This window comes from Leptosomus discolor, chromosome 1, assembly GCF_034619465.1.
Source record: "Leptosomus discolor isolate bLepDis1 chromosome 1, bLepDis1.hap2, whole genome shotgun sequence".
Taxonomy (NCBI): domain Eukaryota; kingdom Metazoa; phylum Chordata; class Aves; order Leptosomiformes; family Leptosomidae; genus Leptosomus; species Leptosomus discolor.
In genome coordinates, this window is record NC_141391.1 from 7,689,490 (window position 1) to 7,705,617 (window position 16,128).

At 37.8% G+C, this 16,128-nt stretch overlaps 1 protein-coding gene across 10 annotated transcripts in view; it reads left to right on the forward strand.

Moving 5' to 3' along the window:
- The window catches only part of DLG2 (discs large MAGUK scaffold protein 2), a 1,022,965-nt gene that overhangs the window by 696,085 nt on the left and 310,752 nt on the right, over positions 1-16,128 (forward strand). The gene's annotated exons all lie outside the window — the stretch shown is intronic.

Sequence of the window (16,128 nt, forward strand, 5' to 3'; positions counted from 1 at the left end):
AAATATGCCATGCACATGAGATTATTCTACCTGTTTTATTTTCAGTGAATAACCTATAGCTTTTTCAGTGGTTTCCCTTACATCTCATCTCATGTGAATATTACAGTATTCTTCCACATAGTTTTTTATACCAGTAACCGAGTACATTTTTGTTTCTAATTCACACAGAATTGTTGAGATTATCCAATCATAGTAAGCAAGGTAACGCACTGTTTTCAATATTGCACTATACCTCCTCTATATATATCACGGTTATTTGACACAGCAGTCTATTCATCAGCCTCTAGTGCTGGCGAACAGTACGAACGGTAAGTTATTCAAACATGCGTCTGAGGGTAAACCCACAAAAGTCTGGATTCTTGTGGTCAATTACAATGCTAAATTCCCTTTCTAATAGCAGAGTATCTCTAATGAGATTTTGTACGTGTATGGACTCAGAATAGTAGTGCAGGCAGCAGCGGTTTTTACAGCTTTGGAATTAAACTAAGTGTATGATATGATAGTCATTTTGAGTAACCTAAGGCTAAAAAAACTAAAATTAACATATCCTTTCAGGTTGTGATGAAACAGTAAAAATAATTCCCCATGACCAAATTTTTGCTGCATTGTGGAAACTGACAAGAGAGGCAATCATTATCTAATAACGTTTTTGCATCATGTTTGTTTTGATTGTAGACCTGAAACTGTTTATTTTTACATTTACTTTCATAAAAGAAGTGGATATCAAAAGAGTGCCTTTTATGACAAGCTAAAGAAGCTTTGCTGCTTAGTGCTACAAGCGTAATTTCATAGCTGTGTACTTGTATGACATGTACTAGACTGAATTTTTATTGTTAAGCTGAATATCTTTTTTAAATTTTAATTTCAATATTACAGGAATAAGTTAACTGGAAACTTGGATGAAAAAAAATGTTGATGGGCTAGTTCTTTGCAAAAGCCAGGTCTTTTATCTGTATAATTTAGGCAATAAGAAAGCATACCTTTCTATGCTTTCTATATTCCACAGATGAAAAAAGCAGGATGAGGAAAATAGGTTATAGATTCTTTGGAAATCTTAGCAATACTAATTATAATATCTGTAGCAGTTTTCTTTTGAGTATTTCAAAATATTCCATGAAAAATAAACTGTTGAGAGGCATCAAACTCACAGAGAAACTGAGAATACAACCTGCGAATCTTAGCTGTAGGTTTCAGTGCTAGTCACTGGTGTGATGCCTATCTAATCATATTTCAGGTGTTTTTTCTGTGAACTGATCTTTCACACCATTACTATACAGTGCAAGAACAACTTAATATTTATCTACACCGTGTTTCGTACTTCTCAGAGTGAAACTGGGATGTTTTAGTGTCCAGAACAGGACCTGAAAATTAGCCTGGTAGTTCCCACACCATTCCTTCCTTCCTGCTCATAAAGTGAATAAAGATATTTAATCTCTTTTTCAGACACGAAGGCTTTCCATACTAAACTTGGCGTAGCAAATTTCTTTTCAGTTGCTTCTTTTCCTGTCTGTCTTTGTCAGTATATAACTCAGTATATACTGAGTTCATTCTTCAATGTGTTGAGAATTTACTACCTGAAAGCAAGCCTTGGCTTCCATATTACCATGTAAACTCAGAGATCACTAGCTTGCCTGTGTATGTGTAGCAGATCGTATCTTTCGCCAGTTGAGGGTGATAAAGAAGGAAATTTGCAAGGCTTTTTATATAAATATTCTTTTAACTTCATCTGAGGTGTTCAAGATGAGGGGTTTTACAAGCTGAGTCCATAAAGGTTAGAATTTTTTTAAATGGAAGTAAATTTTTTAGTGACCAACCACCATATAAAAGACGTAAGTTAATTTTGCAAGTCAGTTTTGAACATAAGAAGTTCAATCTGCACTTTGTAGCAATGGCTTTGGGCATATGGCAGGGTAGTGGGCTGCCAGTTGGTCCCTTTTGAATGCAGACCCCCATGCAATTGTTCCTGCTGCTTTACAAAAAAGCTGCTCTAGCATCATACGTGCTAAAAGGCCTTGCAACTCTTTAACTTGACTTTTTAGGAAAAGAGGTAAAGAAAGACACGAAGGAGTTGTGTATTAGAAGAATCCACGTTTCAAACAGACCTGCAGCTGTGTCGGTATTTAAAGGTGTGCATTCATCAATTTGCCACACCTGATTGATACTATTGGCTGATGTTGATAGTTTGTGTCTTCAAGGTAATTGCTAAGTGTGGTCATTGTAGGATCTTCCACTTTCATGCACTCGGGAGATTGTCTTTTGTATGCACCTTGTATGTCTCTTCAGTCAGACGTACCCTTTCAGTGATTCACTGGCTTCGCACAGCATTTGGTGGTAAACAGGAGGTGTTTTATTTGAGTCATTCTCAGGACACTGCAGATTGTAGCAGCCAGCGTTTTTGCTGGAGCTGAAGGCTGTAGCAGAAGAAGGATATACAATGGGGCTTTCTTATTGAAAATCGATAGGATTTAGACACTACTGAAAATCCTGCCCTTAAGTAATATGCTTTTCTTGCTCTGTGTTGAAACATAACAAGACTAGCAGTAATGAGAAAGGGTTGCATACACTGCAGTGTTGGTTCCTGGGGAACAAACGCGCAGACATTCAAAACAAAGCAATTTAATGGTCGTGTTTGGCTTTGTAGTATAACTCTTGTATTAGCTTCCTATAAGACCCTGCAAAGAACTGTGTATGAGCAGTGAATTACGAACTGCAGTCACTGTTCAGAGATCACAGTGCTCAAATCCATTTGATTGCATTTGCCTGGAGGATTTTGAACCAAAGGAATTCCACTGGCCTGTGGGATTTTGATGCAGTCCTATCACACTGCAAAGCTACTTTTTATTAAAAACAAGTATTCATTAGTATGCTTGATGTACGATTAGTTGCAGCAATTAAATTCGATTTTTTTAAAATTTCATTTTTTAAGGAATCAGCCAGAAAAATGGATTTCCACCATTGTAGAAAATTGCTGGCAGTCTGAAACTTAGTTAACCACATAGGTTGTGTAATATTTTACCTACCAATACCTAACTGATAACTTAAGGTCTGATATTATATACCAGAAGGGAAAAAAAAATAATGCAGAAATTAGTGATTCCAGTAACTACAGTAGTGTTGGATCACATACTAAACTTCTGACCTCAATTCGATAGGAAATGTGATATCTTAAAAGATAACACAGCTGCAGAAATGAAATTTGGGATATGTGAAGCAGAACAGCTGAGGACCAGGAAACTTCATAGGAGAGATGGCAGACTTAAAAACACCTAAAAAAGGAACAATATAAAGAGTAGCTGATTCTGCCATCTAGATATTCTGGTGGATTGATTATAAAGTCATAGCGAAATAGGATTAATTTCCCACACCCTTGATTATAATTCAATAGTAACTATCATTGCAATGTTTGAACTGCATCAGAATCTTGCGGTGATGGCTAGAGCTGCCCTTTTGATCACTTTATTTCAGACGGAAAGTCTCTGAACGGATCAGCAGCTATGTCTCTTTTTCGTTACCTGTAAGCATGCTTTTTTTCTCTTTCTGGTTAATTCAGCCCGTGATACATTCTGATCAGATTCACCCCACACAGTGTTTTTGGGCACTTAACAAAAGGTGTTTGGGGGCACTTATCCCTCTACACTGTCATGCTCTCAGAATTAGGGCTACATCAGGACTTTTCATTTAATCCATTTCGGGTGTTATTATGTTTTGGGGCTCTAAATTGAAAATTAATGCATCTGTTAAGCACTGTTCAGCCCAATTCTGTATCTCTCTCCGGACAGCTAGCCTCCCTGTCTTGATTTTGGTTTTAATCAGCAATGACCAAGCTCCTAAACTGGGCATCTCAATAAAATACTCAAAAATAAGATGGGATGAATACAAAGGGTGTGATACACATTTATTTTTTGAATTATGTATATCCATCTAAATGTTAGATGAAGTCATTGGACATAACCACTTCCAGAGTTTCCATTTCATTGTTTTCTGTGCTGGCCTGAAGCGAATATGCAGCACGTGGTAGATTTCCTTTTCACATAACTATTTGTTTTATTCTTGATGACACTGAGTAAAGTCACTGGGTAGTACTGAAGCTTTCTTACTATACTAAGAAAAGAACCAGTATGTTTTAAGTACTGTATTTTTTAACCCATTGATTAGTTTCGGAAGTTTCTTGAGAAGACACAGAGATTTTCACCATCAATATAAGGTATGATTTCACTGTAGATTTACTTGAATTGTTACTGAAATGTTCTCTACTCCATTACTGTCTATGGTTACATAGAAGTTCATACTTCTGTTTCATAGAAGTTGACATATTTTCATTTGGATTGATGGCTTTATTGGAAAAATCTTGTGTTCCGTTGCATAAATAGCATCCCAGCTTGCAGTGACAAGTGAAATAGTCAAAATATTACAGTAGAACTGTGTGTATTTTAAAATGTCTGCTAAAAAGTATTCAATCAGAACAGCAGAATGGGGGGGGGTAATTTTTAAAAGTGCTGTTCCCAGTCAGGAAATGAGAAATCTTATCATTTTTATCTACCAAAGTAAAGCCGAAGTTTACCTTATCTCAGGTAATAGCTATACACTTAAAATGAAAGAGGGAGTTTTTGCAAAGAACCACAGTTCTTTCTTCCCCAATTTCAGAGAAGACTGAGAGCTTTCAGATCTTGCTGTTTGATAACTGATTGCAAGTGCTTGCTTCAGACTAATGACGATACACGGGTTTTTATTAATATAGTTATCACTTCTACTGCTAAATTGGCCTAATTTCTCTGATTTAAGGGACACTGATTACTGCACAGTGAACTTTAGTATTCGGGGAGAGGGGGTCTTACTGCAAGTTAAGCAGATGTTTTGTTAATTTATGATCACCTGAAATCTTCAAAACATTTCTTTATTTCATGCCAAGAAATGTTTTTATAATTCCAAAGTGTTTTCGACAAAATTGTATTTTCACAGTTTGAACAGAACCTTAAACCTTTACTTATGATCTTAAGAATTTCAGTCTTATGACCTCATCAACTCTGAAGTTACTTCTATTTTTCAGTGTTCTCCTCCTCCTGTACTATGAGCTTTTTTGTGAATCCTGATCTAAAACAGAGCGAAATGGGGCAACTTAAAAAAGAGAGCTGTAGAAAAATGAGGAAGCAGGCAAACTTTCCCAAACCTAGATTTAACAAACTATTTAGGTTCTCAACTCTAACCTAAGTGCTTCACTTCATGTCACTGTAACATACTATCACTGACTACAGGTATAAATAGAAAACCAGCACAACTGAAACTAAAATAGCATTTTTTGTGAAATGTCTTTGCTTGAAGGGAGTTGTATTTCATCCAATTAGCAGAAAGTGCTCTGTCAAGCACTAATACATAATTTTCCAATATTAAGGTAGTGATTCAAAACCACCATTTATAAGTTAACATCACTAAAAGCCATGACTTCCCTGCAGGCTAGGATTGTCTAATGTAAGAATATGTGAGTATCTGTGCAGTTTATTGCATGAAAATTGTATTCTCTTGAAAGTCATAAAATTAGAAAGCTCTTTGATAGTGATATAAAAGCCTTTGCTGTTTCTCAAAAATATTTTGGCATATTAGTGTTGCCAATGCCTGATGGAGAAAAAGTGATACGTTATACCTGCACCTTCGTATTTCACAGACTGAGGATCTCATTCCTTAATTTAAGTGACGATATCTGCAGATAGCTGCTATTATCATCTTGAGCTTTATGGCACAAATAAAAAATTAAAGGTATTATCTGCCTTTGGTTAATACAGACTTGCCATCTAATTTGAATAAATTACCACATATGAAATATTCCTTAAAATCCATTCATGCTGTAGAGCGGTTCCTTCCATTCCATGAAAAGTAGTGCTTATTTTTCTAATCTCACTTAATAATTGTTATTATTATTAGAGTGGCACTTCAGCTTGTATTTCAGGCTTTGGCTACCATATTTTTGTCTTCAGTGGAGAAAAAAAGTACAGCTGTCATGGTGGTTTTGTTTATAATAGAGCTAAATGGCAGGAGATGGTGGTATCAAATTGTTGTCACATCAGACCAAATTCAAGTATCTTCAGAGCTAAGTAGTCAGATGATAAAGTAATGGTTTTCCAGATCAATAAGAGTAATTTCAAACAGAATTCAAAAGCCATCCATCTGATTGGTCTCACCTAAAACTAGGGCTGTCTTCTGAGCTGCAGGGTATCACTAGTTTGAGGTCTTATATTTTCATGATGATTCTTCCTCTTTTGGATTTCACTGTCACTTTCCATTAGCAGTAAAGGAATAAACAAAATTTATTTGCTGGAAGACTGTGCAGCAATTTTATATACATACATTTTGTTTGGTTTGTTTGTCCCTTGAAACCATTCAGTTCTTAAGAGCTCTCCAAGCAGTTCTAAGAATCCTGGGTTAATATGCAAAATGAACATCTAATCTCATAGTAGATTTTAAGTATCACTTTCAGGAAATCATTCACAGAGAGTGAGGTTTCTACTGAAATGAACAGTACTTTCTGCAACTCCATCATGCTAACTATTCCTGAAGTGGCGCAGTAGCAATTTCAAAGCGCAGGGCTGTATTTTAATAGCCAGTTGAGATGGCTATAAAAATCTAGCACTGCGCAATAAGATCATTACTAAATTGCCTCAGCAATACTTACTGATGAGGCGGCTTTAGTGAAACACGATTCGTCTTAATGAACTTGGGCTGCAGTACAGCAAAAGCAGCAGCACAGGGAAGGATGTGCAGGTGGGCTTGGATGCCAAAAAGCTTAAGATTCTGTTTTCAGGAAAAATAAGCTTTGGCTAACTTCTTTTTGTCTTTAGTGGAGAAAGAAAGTAAGTCTGTCATCTTGTTTGTTACAGTTGCAGTTAAATGGCAGAAGATGGTGGTATGAAATTGTTGTCACATCAGACCAAATTCAACCATCTCTGGAGCTAAGTAGACCATTGCTGTTTCAGTTGACAAAACCCACTGTGCTTGTCCTTTCTGAATTAGGTAGGAATTTTGTATTATTGTCCAGTTGCCTAGATAGTTTAATCAGATATGACTAGAGACAGCAAGAGGTATGGTGTAACAGTGTGACCTTGGTTTTTTTCATTCTCTGTCGTAAGACATCAATCCTTTTGCTGTGGTTAAATTTACTTCAGTGGCTTTTGCTGTGAATCAAGAGCAGTTGGCATGACTTACTAGATTCCCCCTGATACTGTTCTTGTCATCTTGTCAGATTTAACTCTGTAACCTCTCACTGGAAATTTGAGGGGAGGAAGGTGTTGCATTTTCTTTTCTTTGTCCACTTCCTCTACCCATACAGAGAGAAAGGGCTTTTAATTTCTGTGCTCAGCTGTTGGATAAGTAATGGATGCAACTCCAGGTTTGGCTCACATGGCTTGCTTCTGAGTGAGAATAAAGCAGACTATTTTAAAATTTCTGTGTTTGACTTATCCTGTCCTTGAGGAAGTGCTTCAAAGGAAGTTGCTTACTAAATGGATTTCCCAGCTACATAATGATCTCTCACTCACTGTTGAAAAGTTTCTTGGAACGTCTTTTGTCTCGGGCTTGTATGGAAAGCTGTGATGTCTGTGCTTTGGGAGGCTATTTGGCACTGCTGCCGCCTTCTCTGTGTCATTTTTAAAAATACCAAGGACTTCTCTCCACCGCTAAGTGCTTTTCTTTTTTTTTTTTTTTTTTTTTTTTTTTGGTCTATGACAAGTATTACGCAAATTCCCAACGAATCTTGGCCAACTTCTTTTCCAATTCTAAAGTTTTCTCCTGAACAAATATAATGTAATTAGAGTAAGTCTCATAATTTTGTTATTATAGCATGCTTTTGTACTCCTTTTTTCCTTTAGATTATAAATTTCTGGGTCAGGGAATAGTTTCATCATTTCCCTCCCCATCCTAGAGTGCTGTGCAAGAGTTAAAAGGGGAGTTAGAGAAGATCCCTTTCATTATGTGTGCCATGGCTGTTTTCATCAGGCCAACATAAGAGAGGGATGAGATGCAGCAGAGTGTAGCAGAGTGTTAACTGTCTCATCAGTATTTCCAAATACACAATAAATCAAAAGATGAGGAAGGAGAATGGCATAATTTTCTAAACTACTGGGCAGAGTGTGGAAAGAACTCCTTCTGTAGCCAGGAGGCCAATATCTTTTTTCTGTTTTCTTAGTGGAGGAGTGAGAATTTTTAGGGAGTGGAAGTTTCCTTGGCCTTTTTTCACTACCTATATGCTCCTTGTTTAAATTCCTCAGGTAAGTTTTAGAGAATGATTATGCTCGATCTTTCACCACTTTAATAAATAAACAATTACCTGGCAGCAATTGCTGTGAGCCTGATGTTTCATCCTGATGCAAGAGAAGACAAATTAAGGCTTTAGCGTCCTATGTGGAATAGGTTCATTGACACGACATCTGTCACTTGCAGATGAGTATTCTGAAAATCCTTATATTTGCTTTTTTGCAGCACTTTGTCCTTTTTTTTAATATAAAGCCAAATGTGCAAATTAACCAGGTGAAATTACAGACCAGTGATTTCATCCTTTAATGTCTTCTTGACAGTCCTTAAGATGTCCAGGTCTTTCTCAAGAAATCTCCTGTCTGGAAGACAGCACACATCAGCAAAATATTGCAGTGCCATGAAAAGCACCTTTAAAAGAATAAATTGTATTTAATTAATTTTTTATAGCTTGGGAAACTGTAGCTACTAATTTTTCTTGTGTTCTTCTCTCATTTTTTCTGTAATCCTAAGCACAGGCAGAGAGCCAGTATTCTAAGTCTTCTGAGAAAGGCATTAGAGATTCTGACCGTGGTGGAGTGACAAATCTGGATGAAACTTTAAAGATTCAAGTGATATGGTAAATAAAATATCAGTCTGCAGCCTATTAAAAAAAAATATTCCGGATTGTCAATATTATTCTTTTGCTTCCACTAGTTGAAAAAAAAAGGAAGGACTTACATTAAAACATCTCTGAACAACTGAAGGGAATAGCTGGCTTAGTCAGAAGCCAGACACCAAAGTAATTACTTGCAAGTAGTCATTCATCTGACTATTTCCAATACTATATCCTGGTCCTTTCTGCAGGATGGTCATCCTCATTTTGCTTTCAGTATTCCAAATTCTAGCTAAAATTGTAGTTATCCTTAATGAAAACGAAAGAAAGAATGCAACTTGAGTTCTTTTTAGATGACAGAGCTTAACACTTGGCAAAAAGAAATTTTCCTATAGTATTTTAGCTTTAACTCACCATTTGTTATTTTAGACCATTTGTCCAATAGCTTTGAAAAACTGCTTCTCCTTCATCAATTAGGAGGTTTTTGGTTTGTTTCTTTAAATACTATGTAAGCATTCCTAGAAATGGCGGCCTTTCTTTTGGAGTTGACACGGAAGATCCTTTACTATTCGCCGTGAAACACATGGTCTGTGCAGTAGACCATACTTTCCAGTTGTGCCATCCTATATGAGACCAAGAAGCCCAGGCTCTGGGACTCTTGTGCACAGATATTCTGGTGTCACACGTGTTCCATCAGTGACATGTACAAAGGGCAGCCAATTGGAACACGTAGCAGAGGTTTCTGCAGTGCGGACACAGTGAGATCAAGCTTCTTGTAGAAGGAAAGTATAGTCTTGCTGTGCCAAAACTTGTGCTCCCAGATGCAGACAGCTGCTCTTCAACTCTTCTTTTGAGTGAGTGGTAAAGCCATGTGGTTTGTGAGAGAGTACAATTTCTTTTTCTTTGCTTGCAGAGACTCATTTAAGTTTTTTTCATTCAGAAAATCTGACAGTTTGGACAATGGCAAGGAGGTATGTTTTTCTCAAAGGGAAGCATCTAATGTGCTTGGTAGATGAAAAAAATTCCTGTGACCTCTTCCAGGGTACATTTTGTCTGACTTTATATGAGAAAGGCAAGGAGACAGATTAATGCTTATAGCTTTAGTGTCTTGTTTCTGAGACAAATGCAATTCAGAAAGCTTAAAAAAGCAAATTATATCTGTGGAGGGAAACTCCTGTGAAACCAGAAACGCTAGCTAGTATATCCAAAACATTCCAAGAGCACAAAGCTCTGTGTTCATTACCCAGGATGTTGGCTGCTGAATATTGAGTAGTGATTTGTACGAACAAATAAGAAGCCTGCTCTTGGGTTCTTTAGAAAGAAATTTGTCCAATCATTATCTTTCTTAGGAAGAAACAGATGGGAAGCAAGATCTTAGAGCTGAATGAGATGTAAAAAAGGATATAATGACATAAAAAGTCTTTAGGATATGATAAAAGATATGTTGCACAAACTAAAAGAACAATATCCTCAAGGCATGTTTGATGTTTTTATTTTGGAAAATGATATTTGCAAATAAGGACGTAATAGAATTTTTTTTTTCCTAAACTGTGTTCTATTTTTTGTTTGTTTTCTTTCTTATGCAAAATAATGTGTCAGATGTCTTATTAAATTAATAGAACAGCATATTAGCCACTCCAACAAACAGAGAGACCTGAAATGAGGAAACACAAAATTACGGCAAATAATTTAGTAAAATTGTTTAGTGTAGGCATATTTACATTTTATATACTGTAACTGCAAAATGAATTCAGTGCAAATGGTAGGCTAGAGGTAAATCTTATCCATAGTCTGTAGGTCAGATGTGTATCATTTCTAAATTCTAATGTTTATCAAATGCTAAAGCTAAATTTCTGAAAGTTATTTTTAAATAATACTTTGAAACTCTGTTATAGCAAATCACATCCCCTCTGTAATGCAGTGAAAGTAGTTGTAGTTTAGAGATGTACTTTGTAGTTACAGAGAGATTTTGAGGTGGTTTAGAGACAAGATAAAAAACAGTACTTACTTTTTTGCTGTCATCAGTTTTCATAGAAAAGTCATCTGTGATAAGGTTGTTACCATGATTAAAACCAGCGACTCAAGGACAAGACCTCAGTCTCAAATGAAGAAGGGGCAGGTCTGGCAGTGCTTAAAGAAGTTAGATATTTTTACACTTGCAGGTCCTGATGGTCTTGATCCCAGACCACTGAAACTTAGCTGGTGAAATCTGAGTGCTGACAACGGTTGGTTTTGAACACCTGTATGGAGAAGGTAAAGTGAAAACTGGAAAGGGTAAGCGGAAAACTCATCTTCATTGAACTGAACAAGAGAGGCCAAGGGACTTGTAAAGCCATCAGTTTGCTTTCAGTACCCCAGAAGAATGCTAGAATAAGTAGGAAATCTCTTGATAAGCACCTAGAAAAAGTATGAAGAGTAGTGATTGCCCCAGGATGCCATACTCCTCTTTTTAAACTCTTTTTTCACGTTTTTCTCATATGACACCATGTGCTGGGAGGGTTTAACACTGAAAGTGGTCTGAAAAAAACAAAGGTGTAATTCAGCAGGGACAACTGCAAGATGCAAACAGAAGAAATAATCAAATAATCTACTAAGCAACACTTAACAGAAAATGGTCGGGAAAAGAATACCATAGAAGAGTATCTAGAACTTTGTTAGCTGTAGCATCTTGTCTTTTACACATCATGCTCTGATGAAACATTCAAAAACTTTGTTGGAAGTTCTAAATTGAGGTATGGTTTATAAGACATATGAGCAATCCTTTCATCCTTCACAGATAAAGCTTTGAGCTTTCCACTTCAAGAAGAGTGTAGGCCAGTTGGAGGGACTCCAGGGGAAAGCAGTAAAAGTGATCATAGATTTAGAAAGCCTATCCTGCAAGGAAAGAATGAGTAATCTGAAGTCCTTTATCTGAAATACCAAAGACTTAGAGGGGGGTTACGGGTACCTGATAATGATCTTCTTGCCTTGTGGCACATCTTTGAAGTGTGAGTTTGCTCTGTGTGCCCTCCAGGGAGGATATGGAACAAAATTTAATAGACAAATTATGATAAACAAGATTTGGACTGGATTTAGGACAAGCAAGAACTGTGATGTGATAGATTACGGGGCAGGCCACCAGGTCTGTAGCATGGGAAATATCCCGGTGCACCAAACAGCCAATTTTTAACCATGATGCAACTATTGCTGGTTCTGCTTCATGTTGAGAAGACAGAGTAAATGATCCCTTGAGTTTCTCCACCCCAAGATTCAGAGATCATAATAAAATTTTCTTGTTTCACTGCAGTATGAAAACATACAGTAGGCATAGAGTTATTTAAAGCCTGCACCCGCAAAAATAAAGAGGATGTTTTCCAGACCAAAAACCCAAACATTTCCTTTACTTGTCCTCAACAGTAATTTAATATTTTTGATTTCCCACTTTTTTGCTTTAGTTGTGGCAAGGAGGGTTAAAACATTTTCAGAAAAGAAACTTCTCCACATGTGAAAATATTAGTGAATACTAGAACAGATAAACTGCAATCTCCGTCTGCATTTGTTTATTCACATCCAGCTAGGATTTCTCTGGCTTTCTGACTTTTCTGTTGCTCAAGCCAGGATCATGCTCCTTATAAACAGTTTGGTCAGATGAGTAGCTGGTTCTTCACCAAAGGCTGTTGTCACGGTAGGTTTCAGTATTTGGAGGCTGATCAAGACTCCTTTGCTTTGGACTGCGCTAAGGCTTTTAATGCAATGTCTTGACTTCATGTAAAACACTTTTGTCCAGCTCTAGGCAGAGCGGGGTTTCTTTACACCTAAAATCGGTCTTATAGGCTTCGGGTTCTACATTTGTGGGTCTCACTGGGATGAATCTTTTCACCTAAATAGCTGCCTAAAATTTCCAAGGGGTGGCCCAGAAGTGGTCTGGGAATAAATCAACATGTTAGTACTTTCATCCTTTCCCCCAGGGTTTCACTTTTCATTAGGAACGCTGTGTTCATCCTTCCCAGAGACTGAGACCTACACCCTACCTCTGGCGTTGCAGCGAAGTTCAGGAACTGTTAGTAATTGAAATAGCTGATGAAAAGCCATGTTAATACAGAAACCCTCAAGGGTCTAATAGCAGGGCCTTGTGTGATACAATATCTCATGAAGAGCTGTGGTGAAAGATATCGGGAAAACTTACTCAGAGAAAACCTGTAGTGTAACTCAGGCTTAAACAATCATGTTTAGGTGTTATACTCTGAGTCTCCACAGAAGCTCTTAGAACATCTTTTACGGTCTGGGATTAGTCTGAAAAAAATCTGTGTCTCTGAATGCAGATTTCAAATATGGATTCATATTATCTTTCTGGTTACATATACTAGAGTATAATTCCCTTAACAAATGTCTAGCATAATTTCTGAGAAATCACAGAATCACAGAATATTTTAGGTTGGAAGGGAACTTCAAAGGTCATCTAGTCCAAGCCCCTGCAGTGAGCAGGGACATCTTCAGCTACATCAGGTTGCTCAGAGCCCCGTCCAACCTGACGTTGAATGTTTCCAGGGATGGGGGATCTACCATCTCTCTGGGCAGCCTGTTCCACTGTTTTGCGACCCTCATTGTAAAAAATTCCTTCCTTGTATCTAGTCTGTATCTACCCTCTTCTAGTTTAAAATCATTACCCCTTGTCCTATTGCAACAGGCCCTGCTAAAAAGTCTGTCCCCATCTTTCTTATAGAGTCACAAGTGTCTGATTTTACTCTGTGAGAGTGTAGGGTACTTCTCACTGGCAAATAAAACATCTTTGCTTCACTTTGTTTCTTAGAGTATTGCAAGAAAACATCATCAGTAAACCAAACTGAGGGACCAAAATACAGTTTCAGGGAGACAAAAAGAGTCAAAGCCAAGTGCAATGACTCATGAATCCATTTTCAGTGTCTTCACCTTATTACTACAGTTCAGTAAGCACCATCTCTTTTCTTTCTCTGTATGATTTGTATACTTGTAAACTTTGAACATCAAAGCTCTGTAAATCGCCTTACATAAAAAAAGTAAAATTACTTGTCAATTTGTGTCTTTTCTCCCTGTGTTTTTTTAAAAAGGAAATAACTGAATGGATGACAGATTATTTATGGGCTGATTGCAAATAGATAAGAGGCTACAAGATTAACTTTGATTTCATTTTGTATTTTCAAGCGTCAACATAATTGGCAGAGAGCTTTTCAAGAAAGTATTTCAGTTCAGCTTTGCAGCAGGGATAAGAATATAAATGCTAAGTTCCCCTCATCAGATGGAGGATGAACAAAAGAAACTGATGAGTCTCTCCCTGACATTTATGGTTGTTAAACAGATCCCAAACTGACAGGCTTCTCCTTCTGTCTCCATTTTATTGGCGACAAATTATTAAATATTTGTCTAGAAGAGCCATCCAACTTAGAAAGCAGTGACCCAGCTGTACTCAGTTAAAAGATATATCACCTAATGTTGTAGAAAGCAAATAGCTTTAGTTGTTCATGAATTAGAATAGTTATCTCCTGTGTCAAGTCTGTAGGTTTCAAGAATTAATCTTGATTGGAAAAAATGGCAGGAAAAGCGGAAAAGCACAGTTCTACATAGTACCACGACTTGAATAAATTAACATCTCATCAAAAAGTAATAACTACTTTGAAACAGATCTTGGTGTGCACACCTACAGGAACAAACGCTTTTCATTTACGTTATTAGGAGGTGAAATAACTTGTGCTGCTGTCAGTAATTACAGTAATTTGTGCAGAAACTTACGTAGGTACTATTTGTTAATGACAGACAATCTATGATCGACTGTCAGCATAAATTTGGTTCCTAAGTCTGAAACAACTGGTGTACTTTGTGCATGGAAAGTGAACCGTATTTCAGCATTGGAACCCAAGTTAACATATAATGTAAAAACAATAGCAAATTCTTTGGATCTTCTCAATGCAGTCATTCCAGGTTTCTGTAATGGCCTGCTTGTCTCTCGGTGCTTCAGGGGAGCCATGGCATGTTATTTTTGTTTCTTTGTCCAAAAGTTACCTGTCTGAATTTTTGTGGCATCCAGAATTGAATAGGGTCAAGTGAAATTTAAGAGCATGAGCAGTGGGTGAAAGGGAAGAAAACCATCAAGATTTTGTCTGAATTGTCTGGTGAAGAGAGAAGACAGTCAAGGAAAGGTTACTTCTCTTAGTTTTACACTGGTAAGATGAAGCTCTGTGGTGTTAATCCCGTTTCCAGATACTTCTCCTCAAAATGGAAACCTTAGAGATCTGATTGATTATCAGTTACATATTAAGGGAAAATGGCATTTTGAACAGGAGATGCAGTTAAAATAAATACAGGTATAAGAGCATATTTATGGTAATGAGGCTAATTGCCTTAAAAACTTAAAAAAAAAAAATGGGACAGTAGAGATAATTTGGCTTCCCACTACTTTCAGCCCATGTGCGTAACTACTCTCTGAATTAAACATTCAGACAAGGCAGCCAAAGGTGGTTAAATCAAATGTTCTCAAGCCCAGCACTTCTCTTGAAAGGGTGTTAAAAGTTTGATATTTGATTCAGCAACATGGAGAGTGGGATTGAGTTCACCTCAGCCAGTTTGCTGGTGACACCAAGCTGTGTGGTGTAGTTGACAGGCTGGAGGGAAGGGATACCATCCAGAGGGACCTTGACAGGCTGGAGAGGTGGGCCTGTGCAAACCTCATGGAGTTCAACAAGGCCAAGTGCAAGGTCCTGCACCAGGGTAGGGGCAACTCTAGTCACAAATACAGGCTCTTTGATGGGTGGATCAAGAGCAGCCCTGAGGAGAAAGACTTGGCAGTCTTGGTTGGCGAGAAGCCCAACATGACCAGCAATGTGTGTTTGCAGCCCAGAAAACCAGCTGTATCCTGGGCTGCATCAAAAGAAGTGTGGCCAGCAGGTCAAGGGAGGTGATTCTGCCTTGCTACTCTGCTCTGGTGTGACCCCACCTGGAGCACTGCATTCAGCCCTGCGGCCCACAACACAAGAAGAACATGGACCTGTTGGAGCAAGTTGAAAGGAGGGCCATGAGGATTATCAGAGCGCTGGAGCACCTCTTCTATGAGGCCTGGCTGAGAGAGTTGGGGTTGTTCAGCCTGGAGAAGAGAAGGCTCTGGGGAGACCTTCGAGCGGCCTTCCAGTGCTGAAAGGGGGTTTACAAGAAAGCCGGAGAGGCTCTTTACAAGGGCATGTAGTGGTAGGAGAAGGGGTTATGACTTTAAACTGAAAGAGGGTGGGTTTAGACTGGACATCAGGAAGAAATTTTTTATGATGAGGCTGGTGAGACCCTGGCACAGG